Below are 25,776 nucleotides of genomic sequence, written 5' to 3' on the forward strand. Positions count from 1 at the left end.
GAATCAATTTCTTTACTCAATAAAGGACTATTCCAGCTATCTATTTCTCCTGAGTAAGTTTTGGTAGTCTGTGTTTTCTGAGGAATCAGTTAGTTTTATCTAAATTTTAGAATTTATGGGCATAGAATTGTTCATGGTATTTCTGTATTACCTTGATGATATCTTTGATGTTAACAGTCACATCCACTTAGCATTCCTGATATTGGCAGTTACATTTTTCTGTTTTTTTTTAAATTGTTGTCATTGCCCAGAGGTTTACCAATTTTATCTTTTCAAATAACCAGTTTTTGGCTTCACAGTTTTTCACTTCTCACTCTTCTATTTTCAAATTCAATGATTTCGACTCATTATTATTTCCTTTCTTCTGTTTGCTTTAAGTTTACTTTACTTTTCTTCTAGTTTCTTAAGGTAGAAAGTAGATCACTGCTTTGAGTCCTTTCCTATTTTTTAATATGAATATTTAATGCTATAAATTTTCCTGTAAGCACTGCTTTTGTGGCAAATCTCATTTTGATATGTTGAATTTTCATACTCATTCATTTCAAATTATTTCTCAATTTTCCTTGAGATTTCTTTTTTGGTTCATAGATTATTTGAACTTGTGTTGTTCAATTATCAAAATTTTAGAGGTATTCCAAAATTTTGTTATTGATTTCTATATTAATTCCATTATGATCTGAAAACATACTACATATGGCTTCTGTTTGAGTTAACAGTTGAACTGTGTTTGTCGCTGCTGTGGTTACCCTCAATATGTGCCATGGGCTTCAAATTCTTGCAGTCATACTTTGTGTTTGGTGTAGGAGTTTGTATGCCAAACATCTCATCTGTATGCTACACTTCAGGTTGCCTCTTAAAGATTCTCCTCAAAAAATATCCCTTTGCAATGCTTATGGTCCACATCTGTCCACTCCCTGAAATATTCTGCTCTTACTTTTAATTTGTAATTCAAAGTGTGTTAGTTGGCTAGTGGAAATTCTCTGCTGTTTTGATGAAGTCTCTGTCTTAGGCAGATTCTAAATCCTGAGTCTCAGGGGTAGAATCTTCTAGTTCCTTCTCACTCCCTCTTCTCAGTTCTGAGTCTAGTGCCTAGTTCTGTTCCTTGCCCAGGAGTAGGTGTTTTCCCCCCTCAATTCCCTTCTTCAGGCTGCCCTTATCTTTCCCCAGTGTTCTAATGGCAAGAATTACTTTCCAATCTTTCAAGGCTGTTCTTCCCCTCCTCTGAGTCCACAGGTTCCACAATAACACATTCTTAAGTCTCTTTTGGATCTTTTCTATGAGCATCTTTTGTGTTCATGAAAGAACGTCTACAAGCATGTGCTACCTCCTCCACTTTTTATCTCTGCTGGACTTCACAGTGTCCCACCAACTTACACTCTGCTTTCATCAGTTATCACCAGTGTCTGTCTAAGGGGGGAGGGGGTGGTGTTTCATCTATGGAAGTGAGTGCTTCCTTTTCCTCTATCTTTGCAGGCACCAATCTATTCTCAGATTTGAGGCCATTGGTTTGTTCTGTGAACTCAGGTTTCTGATGGGTGCAAAAATCATGAATTTGAAGTTAATCTGGCTCTTTTTCATCGTAAAGATGGGTATAACACTTCTTGTAGCCACTATATCTTGGAAATCACCACTTAGTTTTTTGTTAAAGTATCTAAGATGAGGGAGTGAGAAAGAGAGACTTCCCTGAAAATGTGAAATAATTATAGGCTTCTCTTACTATATAAAATATACTAGTTAAGAAAAGGAACAGTTGAAAGAAACAAGGCAATGAGTGTAGATTTCAAGAAAAGATAAGTAATAGAGTTTCGATGGCCTTTCACCTCCTTCCTTCATCTACCAGAAAACTCCACATCTAGCACCAAGGCTCAAAATTGCCCTTTCTTGCATCTCTATATGAGCCTTGCTCTTGGGGATATAACAAGAGACAAAGTAGAAGTAGTTGCCCTACAGGCCAATACTGTATGAAGTTAGGTTGGCCATTATTTAAAGATACCTTTCATCTGTTGTTAAAATTTAAAGTAGATATACACTTTTCTTCAATACAAGATTCTCTTAAATTTATTCTAGCAGCTACAGATTACAGCACTGATTTAGAAGACAAAAACACTAGTGTTCTTATTTTGTCCTTATAACTCCTGGTTGGGATCTGAATAAGTTATTTAACTACTTTGAATCTCTGCAATGAAATTCTGCAATGGAAGTAAAATCTCAGCTATGCATTGGAGTGGTGAGAATCTCGTGAGGCAATGTTTTTGAAAGCCATTTGACAAGTATGAAGGTCTATTCAAAGAAGTAATACAATTTCATCCTTACTCTATTGTCATTGATTCCTAAAGCTAAAAGTGAGGAGAACATTTAATGCCAAGCCTTGTGTGAGATCAGAGTACTTTCTCCTCTGGATATTTTTGGATAAGCACAGAAAATTTTTATACTCTTTCCCATTTTCCTCAAATCTTTGTTTGTTACTAGCAAACTGTTATGACTATAACTACTGAGTTATGCAAATAGTTATGCAAAGAGTTACCACTTTAATTAGTGCAAATATTTTCTGCTTTGTCTTCTGGCTACATACATTTTACTTGATTTGATATTTGTGTTGCCAAGTCTTTATCATCCACAAGTTTTTCAGCTATCTGTGTGGATGGGGCATGTCTTCAGCTCATGGACTTATCCATTTTGTACAACTGTACATTTCAGAAGTGATATTTTGTGTTCTTCAAATGTTAACAATCTAAGGTCCTTGGCAATAGCAAATGAAAACTATGCCAGCTAAAGCTCAGGAAAACCTTATGAGCAATCAGGATGAGAAAAGGGTCCACAGGTGGACTCCCCAATGGAGTTAGAAGGAAATTCATGAACTTAGGCTGTTCTTAATCTTCTATCTACTAGTGCTTTGTTTTCTCTAAGTCTCTACTGTCTTTTAGTCTCTTGTCTGCTCCTCTCCATTCTTCTTTCAACTAGCCTCTGCAGCAAGGCTCTTATTTCCCTCACATTTGGGGGCTGTACTCAGCTCTAACTTGCATAATACTAACTGTGGCCCAAATTAACATATTTTCAGAATCTGAAGATAGAATAAAGTGTCTTATTTAAAAGGATGAATGAATGGTCTGGATGCTGACAAAATATTACAGAAACCTGAATAACCTTGTGTTCTGACTGTAAAGGAGAGCCCACCTGCTTCAACTTGCTTTTATTCATCACTACTTCAAACATTTCATTCCATTCCCTTGATGTATAGGAGAAAGCTAAAAATTCAACTCACGCTTGAAAATGACAATTACATTTTCTATTGTTCTGGGTTTTATGTAAGGAAAACTTTATTAAAAATCATATTTCATCTACAAAAATATGTTAAAGAGGTATAAGAACTATAAAAATAGAATGCTGCACTAGCTTTCTCCAGTCTGTTTATTAAAGATGATGCATATAGTGAAAATGAATTAAAAAACTTGATATTGATGACTGTGTTATCACCCCATTAACTAACTTCCATTTATTATTTTTCCTTTGGTAAGTCAGCATTATTTAATTTTTAATTGATTATTCATTCTTTTTCTTTTTCCTTTTTTTTTTTTGTAAAGTAACTAAGTTTGTAGATACTATTATGATTACCTTACACTTTCTACATAGGTTCCAATTGTTTGGGAAGAGAAACAGAATCCCATACCATACCATGTTTTTAGAAGCTAAATAACTAATTATATATAACTAATCTTAACAGTAACCACTTCTATTTTTACTTATAAATAAATTTTCCAATATCTTTTAGGTATTTCATTTAATCCTCATTACTAATTTGTGAAATATGCTAACATTATAATTTTTGCTACTCAAGAAGAGTGACCAGGTTAGGACAATGGAAAGCCTTGCCCATGTTTCCACGTCCTCTGGTTGGGATGCACAGTCCTTTTATGTGTTTTCCATATAACAATGCTTCCTCCTTGGGGTTATCAGTTTAGATAAGTCAGTGTGTATTATAAGATTTATTGATACACAAAGATTTCTATATAGCACTATTTATGTTTGTTTTCGTGTGCAAATATATATGTATTAATTAATGAAAATAAATATAATAAAGTGAAAAATGTAACTTGCCTTCTTTTTTTTCTTGATTCCCTCCTTTAGATAGCCTCCTGATTTTGCAAATTATCATTTTGTCAAAGAATATTCTTTGCTTAAAGCCACTGGTGGTTCTTGTGTGCCAAACTCCTTTCCCAAAGTCAGATTGACCTACGGTATTAATAAAAAGTGTCACCTCCACCAGGCAACATAAAACTTTAAATATATGCTTTGTACTTCCAATCTTGCACAATAGTGAGTTGGGGTTACAGTGTGTTGAAAGAGGAGGCATCAGTGAAGGATAATTTCTGGATACTTATTTTGAATTCTCTTTCCCAGAACTCACAATCAGGATCAAAGAAGCAGTATACATTCTACTCTTTGTCAAATGCTATTAACATTGGTGAGCCCTAGGAATCACTTCTGGAAGATTGTGAAGATAAGAACAATATGGATGCACAACAAATCAAAGATCCTAGAGTCCTATCCTTAATAACAAGACTATCAGCCTCTTAAGTCCCATAAGACCATAAGAACTGAAGCCATCTATAGTCATCAGCTTACTGTCTATAATAACATGACTTTATTGTTCCAGGAAATTTTTGCTCAGAAAGATAACATTGTAAATACCATATTGTTTATTTCACATAATTCCTGAAAATCCATCTATCTGAACAATAAATTATTCTTCAATAGTTTGTTAAACTGGAATCATCAAACTGCTTTTAACTCTTAAAGTTTCTTTTCAAACTCTCATATTTCCGTGTTTACTAATCTTAAACTACCATATCACAACCTTAACTTAGCTCCTATCAGGCCCTCAGCATTGAAAAACCTTTAAATAGCTCCTCTAAATCTACTGATTTCCCGATTTTGTCCTTTTCTCCAAAGATTCACCTAAGACTATCAAGACAGTGGTCTCTCTGACTGCAGTAAATAAACCTGGCATTGTTCCATGAACAAGGTATTTTTGTGGTCTCTTTAGGAAGTCATCAGCATATGTGACCACCAGCCAAGGGGCAGGTAAATGAAACTGATGAGCTCTTAATAGTTGATAGAGTGACTGTGTGCTTTTCTCAGAGATAGTCCCTGTGAAGATGCCTCTAGTGGAAATGAAATTAAAATGGACATTAAGATGCATTTTGAGGGACTTTTCACCCCACTGTGTATGTTTTCAATCTTTTTCTATGTAAAAGCTTTGTCTTCACAGATTTCCAGAACCTGAAATACAAGTCTTTCATAGGCATGTATTATGCTTTTAATTTCTCCTCGGAACTCAAGTGATTGTTTTTTTTCCCCTTCTCTAAGAAATAGAAAAATTTTCAGATATGCAGTTGCCATGTTTACTGAATTTTTAAAAAGAAAATGATCACTGAAACATCTTGTGAATGGGAAAAATATAATCACCAAAGCAAGGATTATGTACACCCAACAGTCTTAGTACTAATCTGTCACTTAAAAATTTAAATATATGCATTTATTACACACATCTATATTGCAAATAGCAAATATTGAAATGAACATCAAATTTGTGTTACATAGCTGTCAATAGCGAACCAAATACCAAGCTGTTACTATTCAAAGAAGAGATTTATATATTTCCCTTTTTTGTCATTACTTACCCTTTCTCATTATTATACCCAAAGTGTAGTTTTAATTATGCAACAGCTGTTAGGAACATGTTACTCCTTTTGTTAAGGTTTACTCTATCTGAAATATGAAGACTGCATTTATCAACCTCCTTTAAATGGAAGTACAGGCCTAAGACATATCTGTGGAACATAAGGTTCTATGCCAACAAAATGTATGTTTCTTGATTTTAATGAAAATCACTGCTGCCTCCATGGTACACTCCTGTTCATTATGAAATAATTTTGAGAGCCTGTCTATTCTCAGAGAATTCTATCTCAGGAGTTCTTTTTAGCACTCCAGAGCCATTTTAAATAACAATGTGAAAATTCATTTTCAAATACAAGCTAAATGGGAACCTTAGAAATCAACCTATTGAACTAAAAAAAAAAAATGTGCTTTGGAACACATTTTGCTATTTTACTAGCAAAGGGGTATTTTTATCCATAAAAGGATGTTTCCTAAGTGATATTAAGATTTATAGTTTTTGATAAGAAATTTACAGTACTCTGACTTGTGGTAATAGCCATTGCCTTAACTAGAGACGCTGTCATTGGAGGTTCAAGTACCCGTAAAAACAGTAACAAAATTAAGCTTAATATCACATTAACTCATTTCTTTCATATTAGGTGAAATGTATTTCAATAGGACAGCAAATCAGGGAGTTTTTTTGTCGTCTCAATTTTTTTTTAACTTGATAACCCTGAAGGAGTTAACTAGCAAAAATATATTGTCCTAATTTTAAATTTTGTAAGAACTCTTCAATCTCTCTGACTCTCTCACACACACTCACACATACCAGTACTGCTCCTCCCAACATGACCAGCCTCTAGGTCATAATGATGTTTTGTTTGTTTATTTTGTTCTGTTTTATTGTGCTTAATAACATCAGTAACAAGTCATTCTCTTCATCTTGAAATTATTCTGCATGTTGTTTGCCTCACTCTTTCAGCATCCTCAACAAAAGGAAAGTCTTAAAGGCTTTTCTTCTTATTCACTTATATTTACAGCAAAGATGTCCCTAGAAAACAGAGTTTGCCTGATGGCAGGGCAGATTAGGGAGCTGAATTTCCATACAGGCTGTGTGTGTGTGTGTGTGTGTGTGTGTGTGTGTGTGTGTGTGTGCAAGCACGTGTATATTTGTGTGTGTGTCTGTGTGTGTGAACACTTTGGACTCTGACCCCTGACAAAATCTTTCTCCTTTACTAAACTTTAGTCAGGCTCCTCTGAGTCTTCTTTCTGACTAGACCTTATCTTTGGGTCTTGATTTCAACAAAAATTTATTAACACATATGTTGCAAATACACATGGGAGTACTCAATGATGAGTAGCTCAAAGGGATGCTTTGAACTTGAGTTGATATAGCATCTTAGCAGAGAATAATAATTTTTTAGAGAAATGGCAAGAGAAAGGAAAAGAACTTTGAGCTCCTAAGGTGGCAAATTGTGGGAAGATAAATATACGGAGGAACTAATAAAAGATAAGGGCTGGTTAGTGAATTCTGCTATGTGCATTCCTCTGGTGTCACACCTGGGCTGATAACGTTCTAGAGTTGTGTCTAGGAATTAACTTCTGTCCTTTGTGGTGGAGAAGGGAAGGAGGACACCTTTATAAATGTATGTCCTGCTTTCAGCCAAACAGTGGAAGAGCAGAGAGCTTTTCTTGTATCTACTTCTTTTCAATTGCCTTCAGTTCAAAATGATTTTATGAGACACAGGCATACTTTGGTGTGGCATATTCTGCTGGCCTTCACCTCCACGGATCAATTTTAGCAAGAATCCCCCTTAGTCAGTTTTAAGAGAATCCCTCACTCTTATTATCTGGTCAAATTTCTCATTCCCTGTGTGTGATATCTGACCACTCTGGCCTGCATTCAACAAGAATCTTATTAAATCTCTTTAGCAAGAACCCTCCTCACCTCGATGCCTCTTCTTGGGAATTTTTCATCCATTGTCTGCCCCCACCCCCCCATTCTGCTCAATGACTATAATTCCCCAGCTATCTTTGCTATATTTGAAGTTAGGCCAGTCTCTCTCTATTGCAATAGTCTTGACACCTATCACAATAGTTCTAAGTAAATTTTTCCTTTCCTCTTTAACCAATGTCAGAAAATTTTTTTTCTTAGTATCCACATCATCAACAATTCAGTCTAATTCTGGTCCCAGCAAAAGAAGTCAAATGGAACTGGAAATTTCACCTTATAGAATTTCCAGGGAGCAAACATCTTCTCACCACTGTTGTGCACCTTCCCTTTGGAGTTTGGAGAGTGATGTAGAAACACCAATACTGCATGTGTTTTCAATGTATTCAGAGCTATGGTTAATAAGAATGTGGAGGAGGGCAATGGATGCAGTGATTTCCCAACTTTCTCACTCCAGTGGTTTGAGCAGGTCTCCTACCACTCCTTTGTGGGAAGTCCCAGAGGTGTGACACATTGGGAAAGTGTTTGAATCACAGAATAAGAGCAAAAGAATATTTATGTCAAGGAAAGAGCCTGAAAGGGTTGATGATGAAGCAAAACTTCACCGGGAGTTGTGGAGACTGAAATTCATGAGACAAAGATGGAAGAGTCCTCTCACTGCTCTTCAGAATATAATTTTTTACTGTTTCTTCATTCTTCCCTTTACTTTCTTCTTCCTTTTTCTTTCCTCCAGCTTTCCATTTATCCTTCATTAGAGATAGCAACCCATTGTGCCATTTATGTATGCTTCCATTTTTATGTCCCTCACAACTCCAATAAACGTTTAAGATGTGTAATTTCAATAATCTTCAACAGTCTGAGGTGTTATTACTATTACCTATTGTACATGTGAGGAATCTCAAGCATGCAGAGATTAAATGATTTGTTCATGGTCACATAGCTAGTAAGTGGCAAATCAAATTTCAAACTCAGCCCTCACTAAAACTTGTTCTTTGGTATTAACCAGTGCTTTTCAAGTCTTAATGTGCATCCTTAAATAACCTGGAGATCTTGCTAAAATGCACATCCAGGCTCAAGAGCTCTGGGTGGGGACCTGGAATTCTGCATTTGTAGGGGATGCTGATGCTGCTTTTCCCTAGGCGACACTTTGAAGGGCTTTGGTGGTCATTAATTTGAAGTTGTAAAGTTTTCACTGATAATATGCTTCATCATAATTTTGCCTCATTACTTTAGAATGTGTCTAAAATACCATAGACTGATTTATCCCCCAGATCCTTATTCTTCACTCAACCCAAAGGTTAGAGCCTTCTGCTATCAGTAGAACTGCTCCAATCAAATTCTCCCTCGAGGTTTTTCCTCAGAAATCTCAGATGTAGTACTTTTTGTTTTTAGTCCATCCATCAAATCTTTCATTCCACTTATCATTTTTTCTCCGTATCCTCTGAACTCCTTTCAATTTATCTACATTTTTTGGGCACCTACCAGCACAAAGCTGAATGCTTTATTCCAGGTGTGGACCCATCATTCATATGGAAAATGCTATCACATCACGTCTCTCAGTTTTATGACACAAGTGATACAATCTCTTTCAGTATTGAGTACAAAAGAGTCCTGCATCGTTTTGTGACTGAGCTATATTGAAGATTTCTATCTAATTTGACATGGTAATTTACAGCCTCAAATATCTGTTCTTCTTCAAAAGAACTAATTTACATCTTTGAAGCTGGATGACACATTTTTTCCTATACCATGCACGTTTCATCATTTTTTTGTTACTGATGTTAGCACACCACCCTCCTGATTTTCTAATTTGGTTTGCTTATTGGTGGGGAGCTTCTTTCATGTCTTTTATAGTGTATGGACTGGTACCAAGGCAGAAACATACTTTTTATATTCCAAATACCTCTGGATTGAAATTATGAAGTTCTAGAGCTGGAATTTTCAATTAGTTAAGAGTAAGACAAAGTGTCATAGATTTTATTTTGGGAGGCACTGTAAGGCAAAACCAACAGGGGCTAAGGGCAGATTAGTTGGTTAATACATTTGAACTTCTGCATATTATAAAACTTCCATTTTTAAATTTTCTTTTGTGTTTGCTCCTGCTACCACTGTGCTTGTGGTACCATTGTGGTAGGGAGCCCTCCCTAAGGAAGGAAAAAAAAAAAAACCTCAAGGCAACCTGGCTATATGATTACGTGACAACATCCCTCAAGGCCTTGTAACACAAGACCACTTAATCAGACTACATGTTTGTGTGTTACCACATATGGGAGATGAGAGAAAGAAAGAAAGAAAGAAAGAAAGAAAGAAAGAAAGAAAGAAAGAAAGAAAGAAAGAGAAAAAGAAAAAAAAGAAAAAGAAAAAGAAAAAGTAAAAGAAAAAGATAAAGAAAAAAAAGAAAAAGTAAAAGAAAAAGAAAAAGAATACAAAAGTACACCATGTGGCGTTCAGGGTTCAGTTCGTCCCGACAAACCCAAGTGAGAAGCGCCAGAACAAATGAAGTTGTTTCCTGGAAAAAAAAAAAAAAAAGCCTCGGTGTCATGACTCTCTGCGTGAGAATCTTGCTATACCCTTAGCTACCTAGAAATGTTTCTTTTGAAAAATTCCAATTCAGTCTTAGGTGAACCAGGAGGAAAAGGACTGATTCATGTGTAGGCCAGAAAACCTTAAGTGGAGAGTCTGTTCTGAGCATAAGATCTCCTTTTACTTACATTTACACATACTTGAAAAAGAGTAGTACCTTTATATAAGAGGCTTGTGCTTATGCATTTTAGAGTTAAAGCTTGGTGCATTGTTTTTTCAATGACAACCCCACTAAAGGGATAGTAAAGTCACTTACTAAGATAGCTGGAAAAGCCTGGAAAAATCTAGTTAAGTGTATGGGTGTACATGTGGACAAGCATGTGAGAGAGGATGTGTGAGCAGGCTAACATGGGAGGGAAGGGAGAGCAAAGGATGGAGAGATACCAAGGGAGGGGGAGGTAACTAAAGTCAAATTTTAAATCTTTTCTTTCCCTGAGTTCTTCCTAATGAGAATTTTCTCTCACAAATGCTTCTTTGATTCCAAAGTTGTGAACATTTGTTACTTGAGCAAATATATAGAGAGGACCTCCTATGAGTCAGTGACTAGCTAGGTATCAAGTGGGGGAAGGACTGAAAAACATGCTGTTCATGCCATGAGGAGCTCACAATTATTAGGTGAGGTAAATTTCTGAAGATCAATTAGTTCTTTTTTCTGTTGTAGTCCTAGTTTCCTTTTGTTACTTTGTACCAGGAAAACTCCATAGGAGGGAACAACTTCTTATTCTGGGAATAATAGGAAAGTCCTAGAAAAATTTATTGTACAGAGGTATTTGGGCAGGACCCTGCACACTAGGCTGGGATTTCTGTTGGATAATAGTTGGTGAACAAAACGTCATGGACTTTTGTTTTGAGAGACCTTGTAAGGCAAATTCCAAAACAGGGCTTAGCTCCTTGTAAGCTCAGGATAATAAATTTAAACTTGCATATGTTGTAAAATTTTATCAAGCATTTACATAACGAAGCAATATTTCCCTGGAGAATGTAGGAGAGAGCTGTATACATGAATACTGGTCCTCCCAAATAAATTAGTTCTTGAGCTCTGAAACTGAATCCTACTGCTTGGTTGCCTGAGTTATATTTATTTAAATACAGTTGTGCAAAGGGGAACACAAGGAATGCTTGCCAATGAACATAGGGCTGGAATAGGGGGACATGGACTCTATGTCAATTATTTATTCCTACTTTATTGTAGGACATTCTTTGGTTGCCACATAGAGCTTCCATCAGCATAAATTTAGTGCCTAAAATTCTGTGTTTCATCACATAGATTTGGGTGTCTATGCACCTTTAAGTGTCTCCAAACTCAGATAGTTGAGATATTTATATTTGATTTGATATCTGATATTTATTCTTTGTTTTACAGTGATTTATTTCAAATAGCAATCACGTGAAAGTATTAAAATGATAATCACAATAATAGCTAATATTTATTGAGTACTTACTATGTCAGGCACTATTCACTACATGACATTATACCATTTAATCCTCACAAAAACCTTGAATTAGAACTCTAAATTCATCTTATTGATGAGAAAACTAATACAAAGACAGGTTAAATTGTCTAAGGCTAGTTATGTTGCAGCTTAACAAAGGTTCTCATCTGCATATTTCTGACTCCAGAAACTGTATGTATAACTCAAACACTGTATTTTTATGTGTGTCCACTTACATGAACAGTTAGTTAACTCACTGCAGCAATAAGATGATGCTCAGTGAACTTACCCAATGAAAGTTCTACAGAAGAAACAAAAGATGGCTACTATGGAACACTTACAACTCAAGAGCATATAAGTTAGTAGTAAACACTTTTATGTCTATCATTTAAATGCAGTGCTATGCTAAGTGCTATAATAGAAGATAATAACATTAGCAAAGGTTACAGAGGAGAGATTAATTTTAACTAGAGGAGTCTGCAATGATTTTCAGATAAGATTTGAGCTGAAATGAGGTTTAGGGAATATTTAAAGCCCCAGCAGGTGATTATAGAGTTGGTGGGGCTACTGGGGAGAAGCAACTGGCAAACATTCAAGCAAAGACAAACACTCCAGAGAATGAAAGATGCGTTTAGGAAATAGCAGGTGGACTGCTATCAACAAACTATAGGGAACTTAGAAGGGAGATGGGACACTGATGTGTGGGAAATGAAACCGGAAAGTTAGGCAGAAAACCAATTCTAGGCTGAATTATTTCAATTTTATCCAGTAGTAAACTGGAGGCATCAGAAGTTTTTGAACTGTCATGTGACAAGATCAGATCTAAGATTTAGAGAGACACGTAAGCACTAAATATGAATAGTGGGTGGGCAGAAGCAAGCAATCCAGTTAAATCATAGCAAAAATGAGTTACTGAACTACTATGACTACTTTTGACTATGACCTGGACTGACAGCATTTACACTCACTTGTGGTTGCTCTGACGTTAAGCTATAATGTATATTGTAAATTTCAAATATGTCTTTATGCTTAGGCAGAATTTGACTTATTTATTACCTAAAACAGTATCTATTTAGAACATTTGTTATTTTATTTAGGACTTAGGATGTTTCATAATATTAGCTGACACAAAATTTCTAATTTTCATATAATAACATTTACTCTTGATTTATCAGTCATTCCAAACATTAAAAAAATTTTTTTTATTTATTTTTGAGACAAGAGAGAGACAGAGCATGAACGGGGGAGGGTCAGAGACAGGGAGACATAGAATCTGAAGCAGGCTCCAGGCTCTGTGCTGACCCGATGCAGGGCTCGAACTCACAGAGTGTGAGATCATTACCTGAGCCGAAGTTGGATGCTTAACCGACTGAGCCACCCAGGCGCCCGGCCCCTGTCATTCCAAACATTTTTTCAGAATATTACCGTTCTAACTATGGCATTTTTAAAACAATGTTATACCAAACAAATCTTAATATAACCAGGATAGTTTAAAAGGAAAAAAAAGACAGGTCTGAAAGGTTTAAAAAAATGAATGGAACAAAACTATATATTTTAAAATGTTGAGGAAGTAATTCTTTTTTGACAAAGAGATGGAATAGATGACTTACTGCGTCATTTTCAACTTTAGTTTCCATGAGTCTGTGATTCATACATAAGAGAAATTGTTTTAGCTCCTGACTGATGGTCTTTCCAATCCCTGTTTCCCTCTTGCCACCAAAAATAAGATTCCTCTAAGTATAAAAATGTTTCAAGCAGACTTTTTGACTCTGTAAGGCTCCAAGTGATAAATATTACACTCAACATTGCTGTTTGAGATGGTAAATCACCGAAAGTTGAATTTATAGAATTCTAGAGATATGTTTTGTTCAGCCACCCCCTATTTTATATCCAAGGCCAGAATTCTCTGATATGCTATTAGAAACAAAGTTCAAAGCATTATACAAAAATAATTTAGTGTATTGAAAGCACTCTTTTAAGCAAATTCTGTAGGTTTCAAATAAAATAATATTTTATTTCTACAACTACCCAGTTATCTGTTAACCACCTGTAGAATTAGTTAAGAAAATCCTCAGGACTGGAAATATGCTGTGGGCAATGTCAGACCAAATATTAAGAAAGGATGTTCCTGGCACAAAATGATTAGATATTACATAAAGTGTGTATTCATGTATCTATGTTTATGAACACTCAACAGGGAGTAAGATACTTCTTATGCGGCCAACAATTAAAAAAAAAACCCACAAAAAATATGGTTATCTGAGATCAGGTGTCAATATCAGCTGAATGGTCCCAAAATTTGGTTTGAGACCAATAACATACAATAGGTAGAGCTGATATGAGACTCTAAGGGAACTTGAAAACATAAAAGGGGCAGAAGTGACCCAGTGTGGTAACACTGCCTAGCTCCCAGCAGAAGCAAATGAAAATCCTGTCAAGAAGGAAACAATCTCAATTTTTGTCAGTGTATTATTCATATAATAAAACTCATCACATATAAGCTTACAACTAAAGATCACCAGATACACACAGAACCAAATCACTATGAAATAGCCATCAAAACAATAAGCAATAAATTTAGATTCCCTAAGGGTTAAAAAACTGTAAAAATCAGACCTAAACTTTTAAATCCCTAAGGTGGAAATGTTTATCAAAATAAAAATGAGATAATAAAAATATAAATTAATAAGAAACTACAGAAAAGTTAAGAAATCATTTGGTATCACTGTATCATTTAGGGTTCTTAGAGAAACAGAACTAATAGGATCTATCTATCTATCTATCCATCTATCTCCCCCCACACACATATCTTATATACCTATCTATCTAGATATATATAAATCTATATATGTCTTATATATATCTATATATAAATCTATACATACTACATATCTTATATTTAATAATGGATATTATGATAGATATTATTCTATCTACCGTCACCTATTTTTTAAAATATTTTTTTAATGTTTATTTTATTTTTGGGAGAGAGAGAGAGTGAGTATGAGCAGGGGAGGGGCAGAGAGAGAGGGAGACACAGAATCTGAAGCAGGGTCCAGGCTCCAAGCTGTCAGCACGGAGTCCAACATGGGGCTCAAACTCAGGAAACATGAGATCATGACATGAGCTGAAGTCGGACACTCCACCTACTGAGCCACCCAGGCGCCCCTATCATTTATCTATTAGTTGAATGCTCTAGCTATCTAAATTTATTTTAAAGAATTGGCTTATGTGCTTGTGGAGGACTACAAGTTTATAAATTATAGGGCAAGGTAGCAGACCATAAGTTAGGCAGGATTTCTATGATATATTCTTAATACAGAATCCCTTCTTCAAAAAATCTGGTTTTACTCCTAAAACCTTCAATTGATTAGGGGCAGCTAGGTGGCTTAGTCGGTTGAGCGTCCAACTTCAGCTCAAGTCATGATCTCATGGTCTGTGAGCTCGAGCCCTGCATCAGGCTCTGTGCTGACAGCTCGAGCCTGGAGCCTGCTTTGGATTCTCTGTCTCCCTCTCTGCTCCTCCCCTGCCTGCACTCTGTCTCTCACTTTCTCTCAAAAAATAAATAAACATTAAAAAATAATTAAAAAAAATAAAAAAGGACCTTCAATTGATAAAGTGAGGCCTAGCCACATTATCAAGAATAATCTGTTTTACATATAGTTAACTGATTGCAAATGTTAATTACATGTGCAAAATATTTTCATAGCAACACCTAGACTTAATTTTGATGAAACAACTGGTTGCTATAGCCTAGCCAAGTTTGATATGTAAAATTAAATATCACAACAAATAAAATAAACTTTTAAAAGGAAAAAAGTACAAATTATTGAAATTTTAAAAACTGGTGAAGAAGTGAGCAGAAAAATGGGCAGAATTAAATGGAAAATTATTATAGTGGGAAATATGTCTGAAGAAATTATGCAGATATACAAGGAAATGGAAATTGAAAGGATAGTTAAGAGACAAAGACAGAGAAAAAAAGTTCTAATATACGTCTAGATGGAAACCCAGTAAGGGATGATAAAATGAAAGGAGGAGGGTAATATTTGAAGAAAAAAATGACTGAAAATTTTCCATAAATAATAGAAGATACAAATGCCCAGATATTAGAAGCACAATGCATCAAACAGAAACCAAACCAAATACTACACACACCTTCTACTGTCAGCAAATAGTGAGTGAGACCTCTATGGGAAAGCTACATTAGTTACACTAGTCACAACTAAAATCAACAGAGACAATGCAAAAAGCAACTATCTGAGGACTCAGGAGGGTCTGGGGGAAAATTTCTACCAATTCTATAGAATTTTTTACATTTCTTATTCCATCTCATTCTCCTGATATTAAAATAAAATCCCTTACAAGGAAAGAAACTACATACGAATAGCTCCCATAAACATAGATACAAATGTCTTACAACAAAATATTAGTAAATCAAATATAGCAGTATATAAAAGGAATAATACATTATGACCAAGTGTCATTTATAGCAGGAATGCAAGGTTAGTTCAATATTAAAAACTCAATCAGTATAATTCACCATATAAAGGTTAAAAACATAACCATATTAGTAGATACAGAAATGCATTTTACATAGTTCAACATTCTTTCATGATTAAAATTTCTTAGAAAGCTAGGAATCAACCACACTTCCTTAAGTTGATAAAGGGCATTATAGTATTCTGTGATTGTTGTCAGAAAATATTACAAAGTTAGTGGCTTGAAACAATGTATTTATATTAGTTTACTGTTCTGGTAATTTAGAAGTCCAAAATGTTTATCACCAGGCTAAAATCAAGGCTAAGCCCTGGAGGAGAATCCAATTTTTGTACCGAGCTTCCACAGGCTGCCTAAAGTCCTTTGCTGATAGCCCCCTTCCATCTTCAAAGCTATCAATAGCCAATTATGTCTCATGTTGCTTCATTTTGATATGACTTTTGCCTTCCTCTTCCATATTTAAAGGACTTTTGTGATCACACTTGGCTGACCTGGTTAATTTAGAATAATCTCATTATTATTAAGATCAGTTGATTAGCAACACTAATTAAATCTGCAACGTTAATTTTCCCTTGCCATGTAACATAACTTATTCATAGGGACCTGGAAATAGGGCATGGGCAGATTTGGGGGACATTCTGCTGACTACAGCATATACAAAATCCCTACAGTAAACATTTTAAAACAATTTTTTTAATGTTTATTTATTTTTGAGAGAGAGAGAGAGAGAGAGAGAGAGAGAGAGAGACAGAGTGTGAGTGGGGGAGGGGCAGAGAGAGAGAGAGGGAGACACAGAATCTGAAGCAGGCTCCAGGCTCTGAGCTGTCAGCACAGAGCCCAACACAGGGCTCGAACTCACGAATGGTCAGATCATGACCTGAGCCAAAGTCAGATGCCCAACCGACTGAGCCACCCAGGTGCCCATACAGTACACATTTTAGTAGTATTCTAAATACTCTTCCTCTAACACTCTCAAGAAAGGTGCCTCTTCTTTGTGCTCCCTTAGCATCTCTACCCCAGCATTTAGTCTAATGTGTAATTTCTGGTTTTTTTGCTTGTCCTTCTAGACATGATACATTATTTAGTAGTGTATACCAGATCAGTGCCTGGAAAATAGAGTTCTTAATAAGCACAAGTTCTAAAAAGCAGCATCTACAAATGATGTATGACTTAAGAAAACTATCAGGATGGGTTGTTACTTGCATCCCTTTCCTTCCTCTGTAGAACTGGTGACTGTGTCTTCTTAAATAATAAAGGAAGGCTTAGTTTCCATGGTTCCTGTATCATTCAAGCACACAGAACATACTTATTTGGGTAGAAAAAACATAGAAAACATTGTTGCTATGGTGCTTTCTTTCTAACGGCGTCTTACATGGTGCTAATAGGTAACCTGTTTAGAAATTCTAGATCAACATGAGAAGAGGGGAAAAATAGGTTGGGAGAGACAATATGATTCATTTAAAAAAGTGTAGGAGTACAGACATTGCATTATGTATAAAATTCACAAAATATTGTTTATATAAATAAGTTATTCCAGTAGCTTATATTTACTTAGCAATTGTGTGATTGTTTTCAAGAGAACTAAGTTTGGGAAAAAATATCACTGAATTTAATAAAAGTGGCTTGCATGTGTAAGCCCAAACCATGGATATTGCATGGAGGTCACTTTGGAGAAACTTTTTAAACATTAGTTTGTTATTAGAATGAAAGCTCATATTTTGCAGATTTTACAATTATCATTTTATAATATTTAATACATAAAATGAATTTAGTGTATATGTAGGCTATGACGCAAACGTACAAAACAAAATTCCTAACCTCATCAGTCAACCTACAAAGAAAATCCCAACAGCTGTATCCATCTCTGGGCTCCTTCCCTATTCCATATCTCTGTTCTCCTCCAGGAACATGTATTATGATTTTTTTTACAATAACCATATCACTCATAACTTTTTTCCTGAAATTTGTCTCCTATTTCTTGTTCTTGACTCATTGCTATGGCCAGTATGTGCACTAAAAAGTTAAAAAAAAAAAAGAACAAAAAACTATGGTTTTTCTAGATTTCTTTTCTTTTCTTTTAAATTTTCTTTCTAGATTTTAAAGAGACTTCTTCCAAAGTTTCATTATGCAGACTAATGCTAGCTATAGATTTTTCATATATTTCTTTTATTAGATTAAGAAATTTTCTGTTTTTACTAAGAATGTTTTTCTTAATAAAAATGTTGAATAATTAAATAATTTTGTGTGTATCTATTTATAATGATCATGTGATTTTCTCTTTTAACATTATGAAATGGGTTATATTTATAGATTTTTTTCATGTTAAAAACTGTTATAATACTTTGATAGACTCATTTTGCATTTTTTAAAATATTCTTTTCTTTTAAAATCTTCCTTTGTCAACTCATCATCTCAGGGAAAGTAGAGTAAGACAGATCCTGACATTTTATTTGAAAGCTGCTTGATGTTATAACTTACCAAAATCATCTAAATATTGATGTTCCTCTTTAAAAATGAGAACTATCAACCTAAAGAGTGTGTTGAAGATTAAAACCTCAGAAGGCATTTAATTAATGTCCGATCTTTATTTTCTATCCAAAGGATTCCTCAAGTCTTATGCTCAAATGTCACTTGCTCCCTGACCTCTTCCCTGATCCTTCCAAATTAGTATAATCACTTCCTTTTCAAACTTAACATTTTGCAGGCTGAATTTTGTTGTACTTACATTATACCTACTATTATTATTTGTTTATTGATTTATCTCCCTAATAGAGTATATGTTCCACTTATTAAAACCAGGGACTGTGCCACTTTTATATCCATTGAATAGCTGCTAATAAGGTATTATGGACTGAACTGTGACCTCCAAAATTCATATGTTGAAACATCTACTCCCCAGTACCTCAGAATGTGATTGTATTTGGAAGCAGATCTTTTAAAAAGGTAATTAAGTTAAAATGAGTTTCTTAGGGTGGGCTCTGATTCTACATGACTGCTGTTCTTATAAGAAAAGGAGATCAGGGGACACAGAGAAACACCAGGAATGTGTGCGTACAGAAGGAATGTCATGAGGCAGCCAGAGGGTTGTCGTCTGCAAGCCAAGGAGAGAGACCTCAGAGGAAACCAACCATTCCAACACCTTAATCTTAAGACTTCTAGATTCCAGACGATGAGAAAGTAAATTTCTCTTGCGTAAGCCATTCAGTCTGTGGTATTTTGTAATGGCAGTTCTAGAAAACTAATACCTAAGGTATATAATAAATATTTCTATATTTAATTGTATCAACTACTTGTATGATGAAGACTGCATAAGCGTAGAACACAGTCCTTACGCCATCCTAACCATATGCATATAATTACTGGCCATTTTCCTTTGCTGGCTGGGGTTAGGGGATGTAGTATGAAGGATGAGGAGAGCACAAAGGAAGATCCTTCCCTTTATAAAGCTAAGAGTTATTGTAAGTGTTAGAGCTCCTCTTCAAGGAGGAAGAGAGGCTGCTTTATCTCTTGCAGTAATTACTAATCAAGAATGTTTATATTTGTTAAACCTATATTTTAGAGGGAAAATTGGTAAACTGAAAAAAATGATATCTGATCTGACTTCTCAAATAAAGGAAATCAGCAATCAAAAAAGAGTATACTCTTGAAGGCTAAGTTAATGAAAAATCATTTTACCTTTGTAGTGAGCAATTCATCTGAAGAGGAGCTTTTGAGGAATATGTGTGTGCATGTATATGTGCTGTGAGTAGGACATAGCAGTGGGATAGAAAAGAATATGATACTGGATAATTCTTATTTTTGAGGAACTTACAATGTAATTTGAAGAGGAAAACAATAAAATTACAACCTTACCCATAAAAATTATTTTTAGCAGAAAGTCTCAAATATTTTGTACTTCATCTTAGAACTTAGGTACTTCAAATACCTAGAGCAGTTCAGGGTTAGGGAGTGATCTAGAAAGACTTCCCTATGTGTCCTTTGAGAGTGAGAACTTTGTCACATATTTCCTTTTGCTGGATACAACATGGTTAATAGTAAATGCTCAACATAACCATATTGAAATGACTTACACCAAATTAGGGTGGAGAAATCCAGTGCCCACTCTGGTAATTTTTCTGTATTGTTCCTTCTCATAGTGGAAGAAAATTTTCTCAGGCCTCTGAATCAAAGAACAGACTTAGCTTGAAATGAATGGCAATACTATTTTTCAAAGAGGCAAAATAAGCCATTGTCAAGAGTGTATACTAAAGCAAAAACTTGAATATGAGGCTATGATCAATCTAGAGTCAGCGTAAATAAAGCTCAAGTGGCCCTTAGGGCTTTGGCATGCCCTACTGAGACCAACATTCCTCAGGCTCTAATTCAAATTCCCAAAGGCACTCAAGTGAGTAGAAGCTCCAAACTGATGTTTGGTAGGGAAATGTAAAAAGGAGGGGATGAAATGTCTTATTAACTTAAGTATTTAGAAAGTGATTTTTAAATTTGTTTAGATCAAATTTTTGTGAATTATTTTCTGACCCTAGAGTGCTGATTCTGTTCTCTCCACCCTTGGGGAGCAGTGTCTCTTTCCCTTATCATCTGCATTTCAATGACACCAACATCAACAAACTAAATTTTGAAATCAACAAATATTTAACCTGAAGTTTTCTTAAAGAATAATAGCTCATTATAAAAAAGGTAATTGTAACTCTTTCAAGGACAATAAACTTTTTTGTTTTTTGTTTTTTGGTATTTCTGCTTCATCTTTCTACTTACAATTATACCTAGAATTAACTTCAGTTCATCATTCCCATTTGTCTTGTGGAGATCATAACTTTAATAAAATAAGTAAAAGCCTAGGATCAACAGTGTTAGGACATTGGTTCCTGATTTTATGGGAATGTATGGATCTGAAGAATGGGAACACATCGTTATGTTGTGGTGGCCTGAAAATTTTCAATGTAAGAAGGAAAATTACATTATGTCGAATGGGTTTAGTTTGTTTCTACCAAAAAAAAAAGTAAAAAAAAGCCTTCAAATGATTTATTGAAATGAAAAACATGAGTTTTCTCTTGATGGGTTTTTGTGTCTAGGTGCATAGGTTGTTAGCATTTTTCTGTTCATCTGCATAGTCACCCTACAGGCCAACCAAGAAAACCAACAGGACCACAATGACACTCAGCAGAGGCCTTTCCTCACATTGGTCCTCTGTAAGTCCATGCATGGTCAGATGTGCAAATTAAGCACAAAGCTTTATTAATTCATTCATATGGCTACAAAGTTTTACATATCGTGGGTATATGATAATTTAATTAATAGAAGGATAGATTTTTTTCTAATTTCATTAGAAATAATCTTGTCCTTTCTGCTTTTATATTTTTACAGAATAGATTTCTAAAAGTTTGTTTTCTGTGTTAAGGAGTATTGAGTATAAAATAATTTGAAACTTAGAGAAAATTTGCAACTACAAAACAAAGAATGTAGGGTAAGTTGCTGAAATGATGTTCCTCTATCCCCAAATCCTTTAGCTTGCATTTCCTACAAAGGAGGTCATTTTCCAACATCACCAAATTACAACTATCCATATCAAGAAATCAATGCTGATTCATAATACTATTTAATCTTGTATCAAGTTTTGCTAGATGTCACATTAATGTCCTTTATAGAAAAAAAGATTCACTGTAGGATCATGTTCTGAATTGTTATGTTCCTCTTCAATTTTTAACAATTCCTATAATATTTCTTGTTATTTATGAAGATTTCAATTTCATAAACCAGTCATTTCTGTACAAGTTCAAAAATACTGGATATTAGCTTTAAAAAAAAGCTATTTTTTCCAACAAAGGAATATAAAGTGGTGTCCCTTTGTTATTTTATTTGCATTTTATTGACTACTAATGAGATTGAGTATGCTTTCTTAAGTTTTTGGTAATTTTCATTTCCTCTTATCTATTTTTCCGTCAAACACTATTACTTTTATATTTTGTAGGTACTTAGAAAATTAATTCTATATTTTTCAAAAATTATTTTTCTCTTTTTTCCTCTCAACTTTGTTTATGGTGCTATAATTACAAATATTTTAGTATTCAAATCTATTTCTCTTTCTTCCCAGATCTCAGATTTAGTGTCTTGCTGAAGGATCTTTCCATCTAAAGGTTTACAAATATTCTCTTTACGTTTATTTTAACATGTTTATTATTATTTTATATTTAGATATCTATCTCTATACAAATTATTTTTATATAGTATGAAAAAAGAGTGTATAAGTTTTTGTATTTTCAGATGATTAATTATGCCTGTATTATTTATTAAGGGAAAGATCCATTTCCTTCTGAATTAAGTTGACACTTCTCTCATATGCTTTCCATATCTAGGACATCTATTTCTGAACCCTGTTTTTATTTTACTGATCTCATTAGTAAAACACAACATTGTGTTTGTATATTTATTATGATAACATTAAAATGGTTTCAGTTATCTTGTATTGTCAGTTACCTTATATTATTATTATTATTTTTTCACCAAAAATATATCTGGTAATTATTACTCATTCAGTCATCCATATTAATTTAAAAATATTTTAATAGAGATATACCTGGGTGGCTCAGTTAAGCGCTAGTTATTTTAAAATACAGTTATTTAGGGGTGTCTGGGTAGCTCAGTCAGTTAGACGTCTGACTTCAGCTCAGGTCATGATCTCCTGGTTTGTGAGTTCCAGCCCCACGTCGGGCTCTGTGCTGACAGCTCGGAGCCTGGAGCCTGCTTTGGATTCTATGTCTCTATCTCTCTCTGCCTCTCCCCACTTGTGCTCTATCAAAAATAAATAACATGTTAAAAAAATTTTAAATATTTTAATAGAGGTAACAGAAACTATAGAAAATTTGGTTTCTAATGAGAATTACATTGAATTTGTATATTGCTTTTGGAGAGATTCCTATTTATTTATTTATTTATTTATTTATTTATTTATTTATTTAGGTTTATTTTTGAGAGAGAGAGAGACAGAGCATGAGCAGGGGAGGGACAAAGAGAGAGGGAGACAAAAGTAGGCTCCAGGCTCCAAGTTATCAGCACTAAGCCCAATGCGGGGCTGGAACCCAGGAATTGTGAGATAATGACCTGAACCCAAGTTGGCTTGCTTAACTGACTGAGCCACTCAGGTGCAGCAGAATGATTCTATTTTAAAGATGTTTTGTCTTGGGGCACCTTGATGGCTCAGTCAGTTAAGTGTCCAACTCTTGATCTTGGCTCAGGTCATGATCTCATGGTTTAGGAGTTTGAGCCCCACATCAGATTCTGTGCTGATGATGTGGAGCCAGCTTGGGATTCTCTCTCTCCTTCTCTCTGCCCCTCTCCCATTTGTGTTCTCGTTCTCGTTTTCAAAATAAATAAACTTAAAAAAAATGATAATGTTTTGTCTTCATTTTTACTCTTGGCTTTGAATACCATTTTTTCTGGTATTAACATGATTCATCTATTTTTTTTTCCTGTTATGTATTTACACAGAATTTTATTTCCCACTTTTCTTTTAACTTTAAATGTACCTTTTGTACATATACAGGTAGGTTGAGTTTGTTTTATAAGCCAACCTACAATAAGGGAGTTGTTATTAGTCATGTTAAATGGTATTTTTGGTTTAATTAAAACCACCCCAATAATTCCAAATTTTACATCCAGATGGCAGAAAAATTAAATTATTATAATTATGTAGGATTAAATTTATTTCTCTTCCTGTTAATGCTGAAATTAGAAATCAAGTCATCTTCAATAAGTTCAATGGGAGTGCCATGAGGAGGCAGCTGACTTTTCTGTCTGATATTTGTCCACTTTTTGGGATTTTACATGTAAAACCCATTCAATTTGCATCTTTTAAGTTTGCAACTATCAAGGCATTTTTTAATGGTGTTAGCCTCTGAGAATCCCTTCTTCATTTGCTGTTGGCTCTTTTCATAATCCTCTCTACCCCAATGCTCATTCCACATTCAAAATAGAGCTAATGTTCGAGCATATTAGAGAGTAATAAGGATTGAATTATTTCTGCTAAAGGTTACTAAGTAGACTTGATAATGGCATAATGACAAATAATATTGTGAGATTAATATTCTGATGATTAGGTTTCATTGATGACAGACCTCATTCAGGAAAAGAAAATGTTCATTCCAGAGTGCCCAGTTCACATTAAACACACATTTAAGAATAAAAATATTGTCATCCTCTATAATTGCCTACACAGTTATTTCTGGCTTCCATATAGCATATTCCTACAAAGAAATAGTAGGGCTTATGAACTATGTGAAGTTTTAAGCCTGCACTAGATAAATATATAAAGAACTTATAAAACTCAAGACTCCAAACATGAATAATCTGATTAAAAAATGGGCAAAAACCACGAACAGATATTTTTCCAAAGAAGACATACATATGGCCAACAGACACATAAAAAGATGCTCAACATCACTTACCATCAGGGAAATGCAAATCAAAACTGCAATGAGAGATCACCTCACACCTGTCAGAATGTCTAAAATCAACAGCAGAGGAAACATCAGATGTTGGCAAGGATGTGGAGGAAAGGGAACCATCTTACACTGTTGGTAGGAATAGAAACTGGTACAGCTCTGGAAAACAGTATGGAGGTTCCTCAAAAAGTTAAAAATAAAACTGCCTTATGATCCAGCAATTGCACTACTAGGTATTTACTCAAAGAATACAAAATACTAATTCAAAGGGATACATGCACCCCAGTATTTATGGCACCATATCTACAATAGCCAAACTATGGAAATAGCCCATGCGTCCATCAACTGATGAATGGATAAAGAACATGTGGAGCTGTGGAGCGGCAGCACGGCTGTCTAGGAAACAGCAGTCTCGGCGGGTCTGGCTGGCAGCTGCAGGCACCAGGGCCCGAATGCAGCCCCAGGGCAGCCACCAGGCTGGGCAGCCACCAGGGCCTGAACACAGTACGCAGGCGTCGTGGCGTGCACATACCCGGTTTTAATGTGGTTGTAATTGGCATAATATCCCATACCAAAATGTCTTTTGAGAAGAAATAGAGGTAAACTATAAAGTGAGAGCCAGTTTCCTCTCTACTCTGCAATCTAGGAGGAAAAAAGTTTCACCCAAGGACAAATCAGATGGCTGAGGAGGACGCTGAGCTCACCGTGTCCTGCGGCTCACTTAGATTCCACCCACACCTGCCTAAATAACCCAGAAAATCTCCAGAAGATTAGCAGAACAGATTCTCCTGAGACAAGCATAGATGAGAGGTCCACGGAAGAGGGTAGGAAGGGCAGAGAGGCTGTGTGCACTACACGGACTGACGGGAGGGAGCCTGGGCAGAGGGGCAGCCCGCCGGCAAAGCAGAGCCCCCAAGTCTGGCTTGCAAAAGCAGAGGGGCCCGACGGAGTGTGTTCGGACAGCAAGCAGGACTTAACATCTGGAGGGTTATAAGTTAACAGTTACACTCAGAGCAGGAGGGCTGGAGGACAACAGGAGGGAGAGTTGTTGAGCCCCAGACGACAAAGCGCAGCTTGGCCGGGAACAAAGGCGCTCGCCAGCACCATCTCCCTCGTCCATCCCCCAGCCAAAATCCCAAAGGGAACCAGTTCCTGCCAGGGAACTGGCTTGCACTCTGCAAACACCCAAAGCTGTGCTTCTGCGGATCCATCC

Source organism: Panthera pardus, unplaced genomic scaffold (genome assembly GCF_024362965.1).
Source record: "Panthera pardus isolate Hobbes unplaced genomic scaffold, ASM2436296v1 HiC_scaffold_2, whole genome shotgun sequence".
Taxonomy (NCBI): Eukaryota; Metazoa; Chordata; class Mammalia; order Carnivora; family Felidae; genus Panthera; species Panthera pardus.